Source organism: Physeter macrocephalus, chromosome 11 (genome assembly GCF_002837175.3).
Source record: "Physeter macrocephalus isolate SW-GA chromosome 11, ASM283717v5, whole genome shotgun sequence".
NCBI lineage: Eukaryota > Metazoa > Chordata > Mammalia > Artiodactyla > Physeteridae > Physeter > Physeter macrocephalus.
The window spans coordinates 60845162-60859384 of NC_041224.1; the positions used below are offsets into that span (position 1 = coordinate 60845162).

Consider the following 14223-nt stretch of genomic DNA (forward strand, 5'->3'; position numbering starts at 1 on the left):
CCGCTGAGCCTGCGCGTCCGGAGCCTGTGCTCCGCAACACGAGAGGCCACAACAGTGAGAGGCCTGCGTAACGCAAAAAAAAAAAAGCTCCGCCTGGCATACTGCTCGGCTGGAGCAGCTGAGGCAAAGCAGAGAGAAATTCCTGTAACCCTTTCACCTTGGCCCCTAATCGGTCAATTAACCGATTCCACCTAGTGGAGAGCCTTGGGGCAAAGAGCTTTACCCCTTTGGCATTCTTGTGCTGAATCACAAGAAATAGCAATTCACACTCGTACGCTGCTTAGGGTTCTGGGTCTCCTCACATTTGCCATCGTTTACCCTCACAGGACTGTGGGGGAATGGGCAAGCATCATCCACATTTGGCAGAGGGGCGTTCAGACCCAGAGAGGTTAAGAGCCTGTGTCCAGCGGTACACAGTAGGTCAGCAGCAGCATCAGAGCCAGGACCTCAGGTACCTGCTCTGCGACTCCTTCCCTCCTCGAGGCATTTTCAGGCATGTCTGGCCTCGTTACGTATCAGTACCTACAGGACCACCAAACTTGGGACCCATGGGATTTAAGGGGTCAGATCATACCATGAGCCAAAACTCTCACGTAAGTGAAAACCAATCAGCGGAACAAAACAGTAGACAGAATATCATTGTTGTTCCTTTCATGTGTAGGGCACTTTATAAATTTCACAGAACACTCACATACCTGTTATCATCAGATCTCCACGACAACCCTGTGATGTGGGCAGCAAAGGGAAAGCCAAGGGTCAGAGAGGTGAACTGACCTGCCCAAGGTCCCAAAGCCTGCTGGATAGGGACTCTGAATCTGAGGCTAGTACCCTTGAGCATCCCTCTGTCCTTCCCTTGGCACGGACCCCCTGAGTCTGAGTGTTCAAGAGTGATGCCCTGGAGCATGTACTTGAATAAGGCCTACGGTACAGGCAGGAACAAGAGGTTTCTTCTACACTTTCTTTTCTGCTCAGCAAATGGATACAGTGGCCAAAAATTCCATCATTAGAGTCCCAGAATTAGAGTCCCCTGAGATAACACTAGAACACCTTGGATTAGGGATGTTAGACATGTGTTCTCACTCATCCATATCAATTGATTATTAGTGTTGCCTGGAGCACTGAGTTAAGAAGGATTCTGAGGTCAAGTCTGGGCTCAGTGGGCAAGACCAGTGTGATCAGTGAGCGGTACCTGCTGGGGATTCAGGAGCAGACAGTGACAGCAAGTGGCTACGTAGCTGCCAACCCTGTCTTCATGATTGCTAATCTGCCACATGAACTTAGTGTCAGAGCCCTAAGTGGGGGTGGGGGAAGAAGAGTATGTTATTTACCTACTCTTATTTACAAAGCCCAGCCCACGGATGGACTTATCAGCCTGGTTAGAAGCAGGCAGCCTTGGGGAAGAGGGGCCTGGTCGGGTGAGCACAGAGGGATGAAGGGGCACAGGTCCTTGGCCAATGAGGGCATGTCACAGAGCAGAGAGAGATACTAGTGTCACCTGTGCACAGCTGGGAGGTGGACAGAGAGAGGTCAAAAAAGAAGTGGAGTTGCAGACGAGGAACTCTCCAACTCTGTCCTAGGAATGGACGCACACACATGCACATGCACGTATGTACACACAGAGGGGCACACATGTGCATGCCCACATGCCCACTCACAGACACACATCCATGCACACACATGCACAGGCCACGCACATTCCCTGACTGGGGGGCAACACCTTATCTGGCTCCCTGGTGCCCCCTGGAGATGTCCCTGGTGGTCCTTGGTCCTCCCTTTCCCGCATCTGAGCCCAGCAAAGGGCGGTGACCTTGACAAGAGGAGGCATGCTGGGCAGTCAAGAAATCCAGACCGACCCGCCACTCCCAGGCCGACAAGGGGGTGAGGGCCAGTGAAGCTAAGGCCATAAATTGTGTCTTCAGGGCCTTCTCTACCATCAGTGCTTCTTGGGCAAACATGGCCAGAAGGATCCTTCCAAGACCTGTCACATCCAATCACTCCTCAGCTCCATATGCTCCATCATTTTCCCACCAACTCACAGTCAAAGCCCAAATCCTTACCTGCAAGGCCCTGCGTGATCCCACCCGGTTCCCTCTGCCTCCTCACTTCCTGTTCTCCCCCTCCATCCCTCTGCTGCAGCCACTCTGTCCCCCTTGCCATTCTTAGAATGTGTCAGCCCCGTCCCCACATAGCATCTTGGCCCTGGCTGTTCCCTCTGCGCCTGGAAAGCTCCTCCCTGGGTTACCCGCAGGGCTCACTCCCTCAAGTCATTCGGGTCTCTGTTTCAATGCCATCTTGTCCCTTACCAGGACATCCTGTCACTCTTATCCCCCTTATTCTTCTTCATTTGTCTTCATAGCACTTATCACGAACATGTTACATATTTATCTGTTTATTGTCACGTGGCTGATATCCTATAATACTCTTACGTCTTGTAAGTGCCAAGAGACGCTGCTCGCTGCTGTATCCTTACTGCCTTGAATAAAGATCTTAGCTCAGAGTCAGCAGTCAACAGATACTGCTTGATTGAATGGTTAGAGACCAGGACCCACATTTGGCTGGGACGCTCTCTCCCCTCAAAGAGTAACAGGGGAAAAAATATTTACTGAGCACTGATATGTTCCAGGCACGATTCTAGGCATCTCACCAGTAATTTTATACTACTTAGTTAAATCTCACACCAACCCTGTGAAGTAGATATTATCATACCTCTGGGAGGTTAAGAAATTTGCCCCAAATCACTCAGCTAGGAGGAGGTTAGAGCAAGCCCATGATCAGGTAGCTTAGGGCACTGGGGTGATGTGCTACCCCTGGGAGAGCAGCTTTTCAGAGAAGGACCCACTGGAGGCAGGGAAGATTCTTTTCAGAGAAACAGGTCTCCCTCTTGCCCTCAGGTCCCACCTCCTCTGTCTTTGGGTTTGGTTGGGGGCAGCAGATGGGAGAGGAGGCCGGCAGCCCTGTGCTCCTTCCCTCCTCCAGGGGGCTTTGTCTAGAACTAGTCCTGTCTCCCCCCGTGTCCCCACCCCCCGACCCCCAGGACAGGATTAGTGAACTCTGGCCACAGGGAAGAGGATAAAAGCCCCCGTCAGGGACGGAGCATTAAGTTACAAAGCGCTGGTTTCTTCCCCGAGTCGCATTTGCTTCTTACCAAACCGAACCAACCAGAGAGTGGATTTCCTAAAAATGATGTCAAGTCTGACACCCTGACCTTGGCTCCCGACAAGATCTCTGGCCCGCTCCCCTGATGGCAGGTGGCTTTCATGCTTGGGGAATGTACTCTTCTCAGAGATTTATGAACCCCAAATACCAATAAAAGAAAACAAAGTTGTTTTTGATGGGAGTCAACAGGCCGATTGCAGAGACAGTGGGAGCCTGGTTGGGCAGCTTGCCACTTTACTGCCCTTGATATTGATGACAGAGGGGGAAAAAAACCACAGTTCCTGGCCTGCTCTCCTGTGGACTATGGCCAAAGTTACATCAGCTGCTACCCCCTTTCTCAGAATCTTATCTTTTAAAAAAGCATCAGCCAGTCCCAAGAAAGCACTGAAACCACAGCATGATGTTTGAGCATCGCTTGATCTCAAACCCACCACTCCAGGCTAAGGTGGAAGCTACTGTCCTATCACCAGGCAGGGTGGTCACAGTCCCAGATGCTGAGGCACACTGGCCAACATGTGTCTGGAGCTCCTGTGGACTCAACAGCTCCACAGGGAGTGCTCGCTAGAGCTTAAGGAGCCTCAGCTGAGCATCCATGATGGGTTGCTCCACCCTCTACCAGTCACACCCCCCACTGCTGCCACTAGCTTCCCAAGGATCTTGGGAGAAAGTCCAAAGTCTCCATGTGGCCCCATGGCCCTCAGAGCATCCCTAGCCTGTCTCATCAAGTTTTCCTCTGGCTCCCTGCTGTCCAGGCCCCAGGCCCACCTTTCTGCTCCTTGGATGCACCTTGCTTCCTCCCATCTTGGGGCCTTTGCATGTGCTGTTTCTTCTGCCTGAGCATCTCTGATGAACTTCTCATCACCTTCAGATCTCAGCACAAATGTCCCATTCTTGACCCCTCCCCAGGAAGCTTCCCTGACCCCCCCCCCACCCCCGATTACATCAAATTTTGTGTAGTGATCTCAATGTGAGAAGCTTGGCTCCGGCATTCATTGACTAATGGGTGACCCTGGGTCAGGGACTTCTCTGGTCCTCAGTTTACTCTTCTATAAAATGGGAATAATAATACCAACCTCAAAGTGTGGTGGACAAAACTGAATGCAGTGACTAACCTGTGGCAGTGCCTGGTCCATGGAAAGCACGCAGTAGATCTCGGTCAATTGGAACTGAATCAAGATTCCCTGCTCTCTGAGCTGCCTCAGTGCCTTTGCCCATGCTGTTCACCCCGACTGAAGTCCTTTCTTCCCTTCTTCTCAAACATCAAGGCCCAGCTCTGATGACACCTCTGCTACAACGTGTTCCTTCCTCTGGGTTGCTCATAGCTTCTGTTGCTTTCTACCATGGATTACAGTAGTTTCCACATCTTCCCTGCTTTCTTATCCAGCTACACAATTCAGGGCAACATTCAGGAGTAGCTTTGTATATTTTTATCTTTGCTCTGTGCCAGGAATATGCAGAGAGACTTGCCTGATGGATTTCTCACCCTCTGAGAACCTGTTCCCCGAATCAGTACCTGTTGGCCTCTTCTTCCCTTAGTTTATTTCCTAGCTCTCTGATTGGTACGGACAGTCCCTTACCGTTTAGATAACAGTAATAAAAATTATAGTGTACACGCACATAGAACTCACTAGGCACCAGGTACTGTTCTAAATTTATTTAATCCTCACAAAAACCTCTTGAAGTAAGTATACTATTATTCTCACTTTACAGGTGAGGAAACTGAAGCACAGAGAAGGCAGGTAACTGGCCGTGGTCACGCAGCTAGGAAGTGGCAGGGTCGCACTCTGAGGCCTCATGGGTCCTGCCCTGGGCTGCCTGCCACCGTCAAGCCTTCCTCTCCACTTCTGTCACTTGAGCTCCTCACTGCCAGGCTAGTCCCCCTCCCTCCCACCCTTTCTTAAAAACTCACCCATCCTGGGTCCCACGGCCTCAGATCCTGCTCGCTAGAGAACTGACAGGTGCCTCCCTGCTCACAACAGGCGGAATACAGGGGACCAGGTGTGCCAGAAGGACACAGCCAGAGTCCCAAGGACCTTGAAAATCTGGATGAAGCACCAGATTTGAGAGCAGGAGGAAGCTACTCTGGGGAACCTGAGAGTGACCATCTTTCAGCCGCCTTCCATCCGCCAGGCCTCTGCTCATTCTCTGGGTCCTGCTTTGGGCTGCAGATGTACATTGTGTAGGCAAGAGCTTTCATTTTCCTTGGATGGTGGAAGCTGGGATGGGGGCCAGGGAGGCTGAAATAGTATCAGAACTCTCACGTTATCTCCCTCTTCCCAGTTTTACTTGCCCCTCAAGAATCTTCATGTCTCAAAGCAAATCACAGATAGGGAGGGGCAGGGGACAGGAGAAAAGACCCTGACAAAAGAAAAGACCCTAAGCAAAAAGAAATGGTAATGTGGACCTCCTTCTGCTATGGAAAACAAAATCACACATTCCAACCTGAGACGGGATGAGCGGTAGATGCCTGGCTGATTTGCATCCTCTGCATTGCTGCCCCTTCTGCTGTGGCAAATAATGAAAGCTTGGTGGTTCTTGATCTGCCGCCAGCTCCAGCTGTCTTTCCCTTCTTACCTGAAGCCATTGTTTCAAAGACAGGCATCTAAGAAGGCAATGTCAGGTTTGGGGGCATTGCTGGTGAGGCGCGAGGCCCCCTCACCCCCGTCTAGGCCCGAGCGAGGCGCTAGTGAGATATGAGAGAAGGGGTAGGGTGTGGGGAGAATGCCGTCCCCTCATCAGAGAAGCTTCTGCCAGTTGCGGGAGGAAGGCCTCCACTGGAGAGGAGGCTCCAGGTCAGGGAGCCCTCCGACTCCAGGGATCCTGCCCTTGGGGGCCTGCAGCCCTCACAGGAGACCTAGTAACTATGCCCTCCCCCAGGAAGCCTCTGGAGGGTGGGGCTCTGGGCCCTGCCTTTGTGAGCTGCTGGGGCATCAGGGGAATCACACTGGATTGTGAGCTTCTTTCTGCCTATACCTCCACTCATGGAGGAATGAATACTTGTGAAGTTTAGTGAATACCTGTTAAGGGTGGGGGTTAAACCTCTACACTGAGCAGAGTGAATTCCACACATCTTCTCCCCATCCCAAGACTCCAAGCAATGTGAGGACAAGGACCGGGTTTCACTTATCTCTTCATTCCCACTGCAGGGTTTGGGACACAGAGATGCTCAGTAAAATGTGTTGAACTAAAGTAGGAGATTCAGCTCTGACTAACAATAATAAACAATGCCTATGAAGCATCCCCACGTAACTCTGGGCTGGGCCATATGAGGCAGAAATTAAAGTGTGTCTGTTTCCAGCCAAGGTCTTAGGATGCCTTGTCTGTTTCTGCTTGCGCACTTGCACTTCGGCCATCAATGTGAGAAGTATTTGCTCAGTCTGGCCCACTGATCCCAGGAAAAGGATGAGAGATATTTGGAGCTGAACTGCCCTAGCCAAGCCCGGCTGGAGTCAGCCATCCCCCACATACATAAGCAAGCCCCATGAGGCCAGCAGGGCTCTCAGTTGAGCTTAGCTGAGGTCAATTGACATCCAGCTGACCCAGCCACATGAACTAAATAATTATCGTCTGCCACTCAGAGTTGGGGGGATTACTTGTTACATGGCATTATTGTAGCAATTGGTAACTGACTCAGTCTGGCTCTTAAAATCAGCGGTCCCCAACCTTTTTGGCACCAGGGACCGGTTTCATGGACACAATTTTTCCACGGACGGCGGGGAGGGAGTGGATGGCTTAGGCGGTAATGCAAGCGACGGGTGTGGCTGATGAAGCTTTGCTCACTCGCCCGCCGCTCACCTCCTGCTGTGTGGTCTGCTTCCTAACAGGCTAAATACCAGTACCGGTCCTCACCCCGGGGGTTGGGGACCCCTGTCTTAAATGATGGACAATCAGGGAAGGGGAGGAATTATTACACAATGGGGGCTCATGGTTTCTGGGGTGGCAACCCAGTCATTTCCTTCTCAAGAGCTCACGGGGAGGCCTGGACCTAGCCTGTCAGGGAGCAGAGTGGCCTAGCAGGCAGGTCATGACCTCTCCTGCCTGAGCCATGCACCAAGAGCCTTAGAGCTGGGCTGTCCTGCCTCATTGGGACATAGGAATGGCAGACACAGGAACAACAGACATACAGACAGACCCCTAGCATCAATGCTGGGCTCAAGGGCCCTCCCGTACCTCATTTTCTCTCTGCCCCATGGCCAGGGGATGTGAACCCTGGACAATCTAACACAGGGTCAAAAATGGTGTGCAGCAAATATGTTATCAGGGAAGGGTAACTTATTAGGATTTTATTTTCAAGAGCAAACAGGGATCTTATAGATCCAATAACCTAGTGGTCTCAAAACTTTGTTTTTCTGCAGTGAATCCCACCTTTTGGAAACAACATCTATACAATGAAAAGCAGACACAGGAAGCTGAGGTTGGGGTTAAGGATGGGGGACAAGGAAACTCCCCACCTGCAGTGACAATCCTATCCTAAGGCATTTCTTTGGAACCCTAGGGTGTCCTGGAACATAGTTTGAGAACCACTTGATTGGGTTTAAGACCCTTGTTAGTGAGAGAACTCAGGCTGGGAGAGGGGTGGGGATTTGTCCAAGGTCACCATGCCCATCTTTATTTACCACCACTGCCTCTGTATACCCCTGCTCTACAGTCCTTCAATTCCACGAATGTCTATTTGGGGCTACGATGCTCCAGGTTCCATGCTGGGTAGCAGGGCCATGACTTGTGGTCTTCAGAGTCTGCAGCCACATGCGTGAGCCAACAGACATGTTTGCATGTCACCAGAGCCCAAAGTGAAGCCCAGAGAAGGCTGGACCAGGGCAGGGTGACCTGTGTTCTAATCTCAGCTTTGTCACTAAATTGGCCGAGTGTCCATGGAGAGTCACTATGCCTTTCTGGGCCTCAGTGTCCCCATCTGTCAAATGAGAGGGTTGAGCTCTCTGCTACTAAGGCCCAGCCCTGGCACATGTCAGAGAGGTTCTCTAGGGCAAACACACAGCCAGCTTCCAGTTGTCGGCACACGAGCATCTGTCTTGAGTCTCCACAAACAATTTAGAATTGGAGGCGAGGCGGTATGGAGGAATGCAAGCTCATCTTAATGTCAGCTGAAGCCAAACACACTTAGGAAGGGGAATTCTCCAGGCAAAAATGATCATATTTTGCATTCCCAAGCCAAAAGAGAGTTGAAGAAAACTGTCATCTAATGCTCTGCATTATCCGGGCCCCAGCTCCCTCTCCCCTTGCCTAAACCGTGGAGACCTGGCCTCAGGGCCCTACTTCCCTGGCTGTGGCTTCTGGGCACACCCAGATGTCAAAGGGATGAAGGCCTTGGTGGGGGTCCAGGCAATGTGATCACCTTTCCAAGAAAGCCCAGCCTCGTCCTGGAGCTGGACTGTGCTGCTAAAACCTCAGTGAGGAAATTTAGAGCAAGTGGGCAGGGGGCACCATAGTTCCCTTCCAGACTCGTCTTATTTCAAAAATTGAGGATGCCAGTGGTATGCACTGAATCCTTGAGTACATGGCTATATGGCCTTGGAGTGACCAAAGCTTCTCTCTCCCTGGGATCTTCTGGGCATGGAAGCCATGATCCCTTAGGAGGGAGACATGGCTGGAGGACCACTGCTAAGGTCAAAGGCCAGAGGATGGACTCCTGACTTTAGGACAGCTGATTCTAGGACTCAGTAAAGGGGACATGGGAATACAATGCCCACCTCCTGAGAGCTAGGGCTGCTGTGATGAGTAGAACTAGGTTGGGCACCAGGAGACCTGGGTCCTCCTCTGGGTTCTGTCACTGACTGGCTGAACCTTGAACAAGTTACTTCTCCCCAGGCCTTAGTCTCTAATATAGAAAATGAGGAAGCTAGACTAGGTGGTCTGAAAACCTTTACAGTCAGGATGTTCTGAGTCTGTGTCACCCTTCTCCTCTGGATTCATTTCCCAATTCATCTCCCTTCGGAGGGGAGGAGTAGGCAGATGAACACTGGGGCACTCCAAGGGGGCAAGCAGATGGCTATTGCCCCTGCAGGTCTGTATCAGGTTGGCTGCCAGGACTGGGGCCATTCCCTCCCTCCTCTCTAGCACTTGGGTCCAACACAAGTGCCCCTCAGCTTCAAGCCACTTATGAAAGTGAGCTGTAACACCCTCCCGGCTGCCCCCCAGTGGCTTAGTCCTGAGCTGCCACTGCCCTGCTGCTAGAACTGGGGGCCATGATCGGGTGGGGGCTGGTCTGGTGATATCAAGCATGTTCTTACCACCAGGCCCTGCTGCCCCCCTGGTGCTTTAGAGCAAACCTGCCCACACTTGGGTCTCCCCAGGAGAGAGACAAATGCATCCTCCCTACTCCTGGCAAAGACCACCCTGTTTCCTAGCTTCTCTAATCAACTTAATCAGCATCTGACTTTTTTACACAATGACTGCCTTCTGGATGTGGCTTCATGTCTCTCTGCTAACTGGTCATTATCACACTGCCTTTTTCCTCAGAAGGAAACGTTATGCAGTCTACCCTGCCTCATACTCTTCCAACCACGAATATCACCAGCCAACCACCGTTCTTCCTTCTCCTTCCCTCTGTTGAAGAAGCAGGAGAGAACCTTATCTCTGGATGGATTCTCCTATCCTTGGCTCCCCTAGCTTCATGCGGGTCAGAACACGGCTCACTGGGAGCAACTGGTGTGTGCGTGCGTGTGCACATGTGGCCAAGGGATTAGCCAGAGAGGACAGGGTGGGGAGGGGTAATGACAGGCGGCAATGATTTCTCCCCATTGGAGTCCAGAGAGAGGGGCGGGTTTAGGGGAGGGAGGTGCCTTCAGTCTGAAGGGCCAGCTCTGTCCCCAGACTGGACAGAGAGAGAAGGCGGAGGGAATTGGAGAGTGACTTCCGTGGAAAGGTGTCGTCCCTCCCCACAGAATGAGCACAGCACTTGTTTCCTAGGGGAATCTCAGGGAAGTGATCTCATCTGGGAGCCAGAGCATCCCTGGTCCACACGCACCATGCTTCTGGCCACGAGCGGCTCTGAGCTTGCCAGCAGCTGTGCTGTGGGATTCTGTGGCCACATGTCCAGCTTCCAGGGAAGAAGAACCCAAATCAATATGTACTTTGATGTCCCCTGAATGTTAAATGTATGAAAAAGAACACGTAAGAATCAGAAAGCTTCCTCGTGTGTGCGATGATGGGGGGGGGACCACCGTGGCTGGAGAGTTCTGGGTCCCACTAGAGCCGAGTCTGGAGGAAGCCCTCACGTGTGCACAGAGATGTCAACTGGGAGAGAGTTCGCATATTCACCAGCTCATCAGGTCCCTGCAGGCGGCCTCTTAACAAGCAGTCTACACAGCAGGAGTGCTGGCTGCCCCTCTCCCCTCCAAGGTTTGGCTCTCAGTTCCCTCCCCGCAATGCCTTCTCATATTGTCAGCCCCATCCTGCACCTGCCTGTCAGGGGGCCCAGGGCATGTCCCACTCACCCTTTCCATCTACCCACCCTGTGCCCTTCCCTGACTATCCTGCCTCCCGAGCCAACCCTCCCCACCTGGGGCGGAGAGTCCAGGGGACGGAACCACGCCATGGACTGCACCTGCATCCCCTTGGGGCCTAGAGTTACAAACACTAGGGGGAGCAATGGACAAATATGAAGTCAACACACACAAAGGGTGGGCTTGGGGCCTCTTTCACCAATGGGAAACGGAGGCTAAGGAAGGTTACCCGCCGGTACCCAGTCTTCTAGCCAGTGGGGCACATGTAGAGGGGGGATCCAGCCCTCCCCAGTCCCTGGGCAGGGCTCTGTTCCACTCCTTCCCTGCATCTCCCAGCGGGATTCAGCTGCCACTCTCAGAGCACCTACCAAGTGCCAGGATGGGCCAGGTGCCTTAGAAGAGTATTTCATTTAATTCTAACAAGTGATTTGGGATTTTTTTCCCCATTGAACAGGTGAGGAAACTAAAGGTCCAAAACTGACTTGCCTGGGGCCCAGGTGGTGGTGCCGAGGTCTCATCCTGCCTGCTTCCCAGGCTACATATCTTTCAGGGCTTTTGAACATCTTCATCAAGGCTGGCTGTGTCTGTGAGAGGGCAGGCAGGGCAGCTGAGAGCTCTCCTTGGTGGGGTCGGATAAGACCCCCTACTCACACCTGAAAATGACACCCTTCCAGCTGGACCGGTGATAGCCCTCTCTGAGAAGCTTTCATTTGAGTTGAAGCATTGAAGACCCTATGCTAACCTTACCTTTGGTGCCAAAAGGGAGGCTACTTTAACCAAGCTGAGGGGGTTCTGTCCCTCCTCACCTCTGCGCCCTGCAAAGTGTCTGGAATACAACAGGCTCTCAACAAAGTGGACAGAACAAACTCATGAATGAACAAGTGAATGAATGACCATGGACAAGCTTATCAAATTAACTCAATATTCATCTGAGTAGAACATGAGCAGATGGGACACAGGGCAGCCCTCCCTTTACCCTCGGCCCTCTGTCAATTCACCCTCTGCACTCCAGCCGGGCTCCACGGTGCCCTCATGATACATGCTGGGTGCTGACAGTCTCCAGGCCCCTCTTCCCTGGCCTGCCAACCTCTCTCCCCTACTTCAGTGTCCTTGCCTCATCAAAACCGGTTCTGGTGTCCTATTTTGTGCTAGATAAACACATGCTTGCTAATGTGCGACTTATCACGACATCGCTTCAAAGCATGTGCAGCCCTACAGAAGGAAGAATTCTCTAAATCAGAAACAATCAGACACAGGCTGGGCAGCCTCCTGCAGTGGAGAGGGCCCCATCTCTAAGATCTGTGGTGGAGACCAAATGCTTGCAGGGGCAGGTGGATGAGGACTGAAATAGAGACACTGCGTAAGCATCCAGAGGCGGGAGATGGAAAGACAGAGCAAGTGCTGGTGAGAGCAAAAATCTGCCCTTTTTAATTTTTTTTTAAAGAAATCAGGAGTTTGCCAATATGTTGGTTAAGCAGATGTCAGGTTCATGGAAAACAGGCCTAAAAATTGAAAACGGAAACACCAGGCTGAAATTTACTGTGATTAACATTATTTTCACGCCCAGCCTTGGAAAGCCATCCCAGGCCTTCGGAGAACACGTGGATCACCTCCGTCAGGAACAAGACGGATGTCTTGGTGATGAAAGCCAGTGTATTTTCTGCCTTACATCATTTTTCTTTCTCTCTAGGTAGAGACATTGATCAAAATGGAGCTCTTTCTTTAAGCTTTCAGGAGCTACCATGATGGATTTTAAAACACACCAACAGTGATATTATGAATCTGTGTTGAAGTTCATTTAAAGTGCAATGAAGTCTTGATTAACACACACACACACACACACACACACACAACCAACCTGCATGGAAAAACTGGAGTCAAGAGATGTGACCCCAATATCCACTTTAGGATCTGGCTGAGTATTTGGGGCCTTGGGCTGCTGCCTTCCTCCACTCACCTCAAAGTGGCCCAGGCTCCCAAGAACCCCCAATCATACCCCAGCCCAGTCCTGCCTTCTGAGTCCCACAATCAATGTCCAGCTGCCCATAGAACATTTTCACTTGGATGTCTTATAGCATCCCTCACTTCACATGACCAAAGAGGTGCCCTAGATTTTCCCTTCCACACTGGTTTTTCCCCAAAGTCTCCCCATCGATGCACTTGGCAGTACCACCCTGATTGCTCAAGTCAGAAGCTTGGAGGTCCTTCCTCAGGATTTTCTGTCACTTCCCATCAGCAAACCGTGCAGGTTCTACCTTCTCCATCCCTCTCAAGTGCGTCCACTATTCTCTCTTTCCTCTGACATCACCCAGCCCAAGTCATTCTCATCCTTTTCTGCCTGGACTTTGGCAAGAGGCGTCTAACTGGTCCCTCAATTCTAATTTTGCTCAGCTGCAAGCTATGCTCTTCACAGCAGCCATAGTGATCTTTTAAAAATGCCAATCAGATCCTGGAACTTTCCTGCTTCAAACCCTCCAGGTTCCTCGCATTGCATGTAGGGTAGATTCCAGACCCTTCCTCAGGGCCCACCAGGCCCTGCAGGATCAGTCTGCTCCTGTGCCATGAACTTCACCACTTCCTGCTTCCAGCCACACTGCCTTCCTCTTTGCTCCTCAAACCAAGCTCTTTCCACCTCAAGGTCTTTCCCTTTGTGTGGAACAGTCTCCCCCAAATCTTTGCTCAGGCAGCTCCTTCTCAACCTCCAGTTTTAATGTCACAGCCTGGGAGAAATCTTCCCTGACCATGCTATGGAGAATCCGTTCCTCTCCCTCAAAGCATCTTCTTTGTTTCTTTTACAGTTAAACATAATAACAGATGGCTACAAGAGCTATTTGCTTATTCTCCCACTAGAGTTTAAGTTCTACAAGGGAGGAACGAGTGGTGTGCTGGTCCCTGCTCACAAAAGACCATTGTGTGCAATCTTCCCATTCAGTGATGCCTGTTGGCCACTTAAAGCTGACCATGGTGGGAGGATTTACACCACAGTAACTGGCAAATGGCTACAAAGAAGGACTCTCTCCACCCCACTCCAAGAGCCAGAATCAGTTGTTAAACATTTACCAGCACTCCACTGGAAGGGACTGTATCTTTATCCTCAGGATCTAGAACAATGCCTAGCACACGAAAGAGGCTCAATGTGCACCTACTGACATAAAAGACAATATGAGACCAAAAAGAGAGAGAAAGAATAGAAATATTCAGGCCTCCAAGAACCTCACTACCCTCACACACTAACCTGCTAACAAGGAGTAGACAGGGGATGTGATACTCAGAGCCTCAGGGAGGGAGGGAACTCAGAGCCCTGAATTTGGCTTCAGAAGCCCTAGTTTTAATCCCAGCACAGCTTCTAACTTGTTTTACGACTTTGGACCAATTTCTTCTTCTTTCTGGCCCTCAGTTTCTTTATCTGTAAAAAGCACACACTGGACTAGATGCTGTATCTCTAAGTCCCTGTGTGGGATTTAATGAAGCCCATTTATGTACTCGGTTACCAGCTTCTGTACCCCCCACTCCCATGTCACTGCACTTCACAACACAACTGTAGAGGGGGCTGTTTACATTGTAGTTGACTGAGTTATGCAGTGCGCAGCCTGCACAGCTGTAC

The 14223-nt window shown here is 51.2% G+C and overlaps 1 protein-coding gene across 2 annotated transcripts in view; it reads right to left on the minus strand.

Annotated features, from left to right (window-relative positions):
• ITGA11 (integrin subunit alpha 11) overlaps window positions 1-14223 on the minus strand; it is a 129104-nt gene that overhangs the window by 98797 nt on the left and 16084 nt on the right. The gene's annotated exons all lie outside the window — the stretch shown is intronic.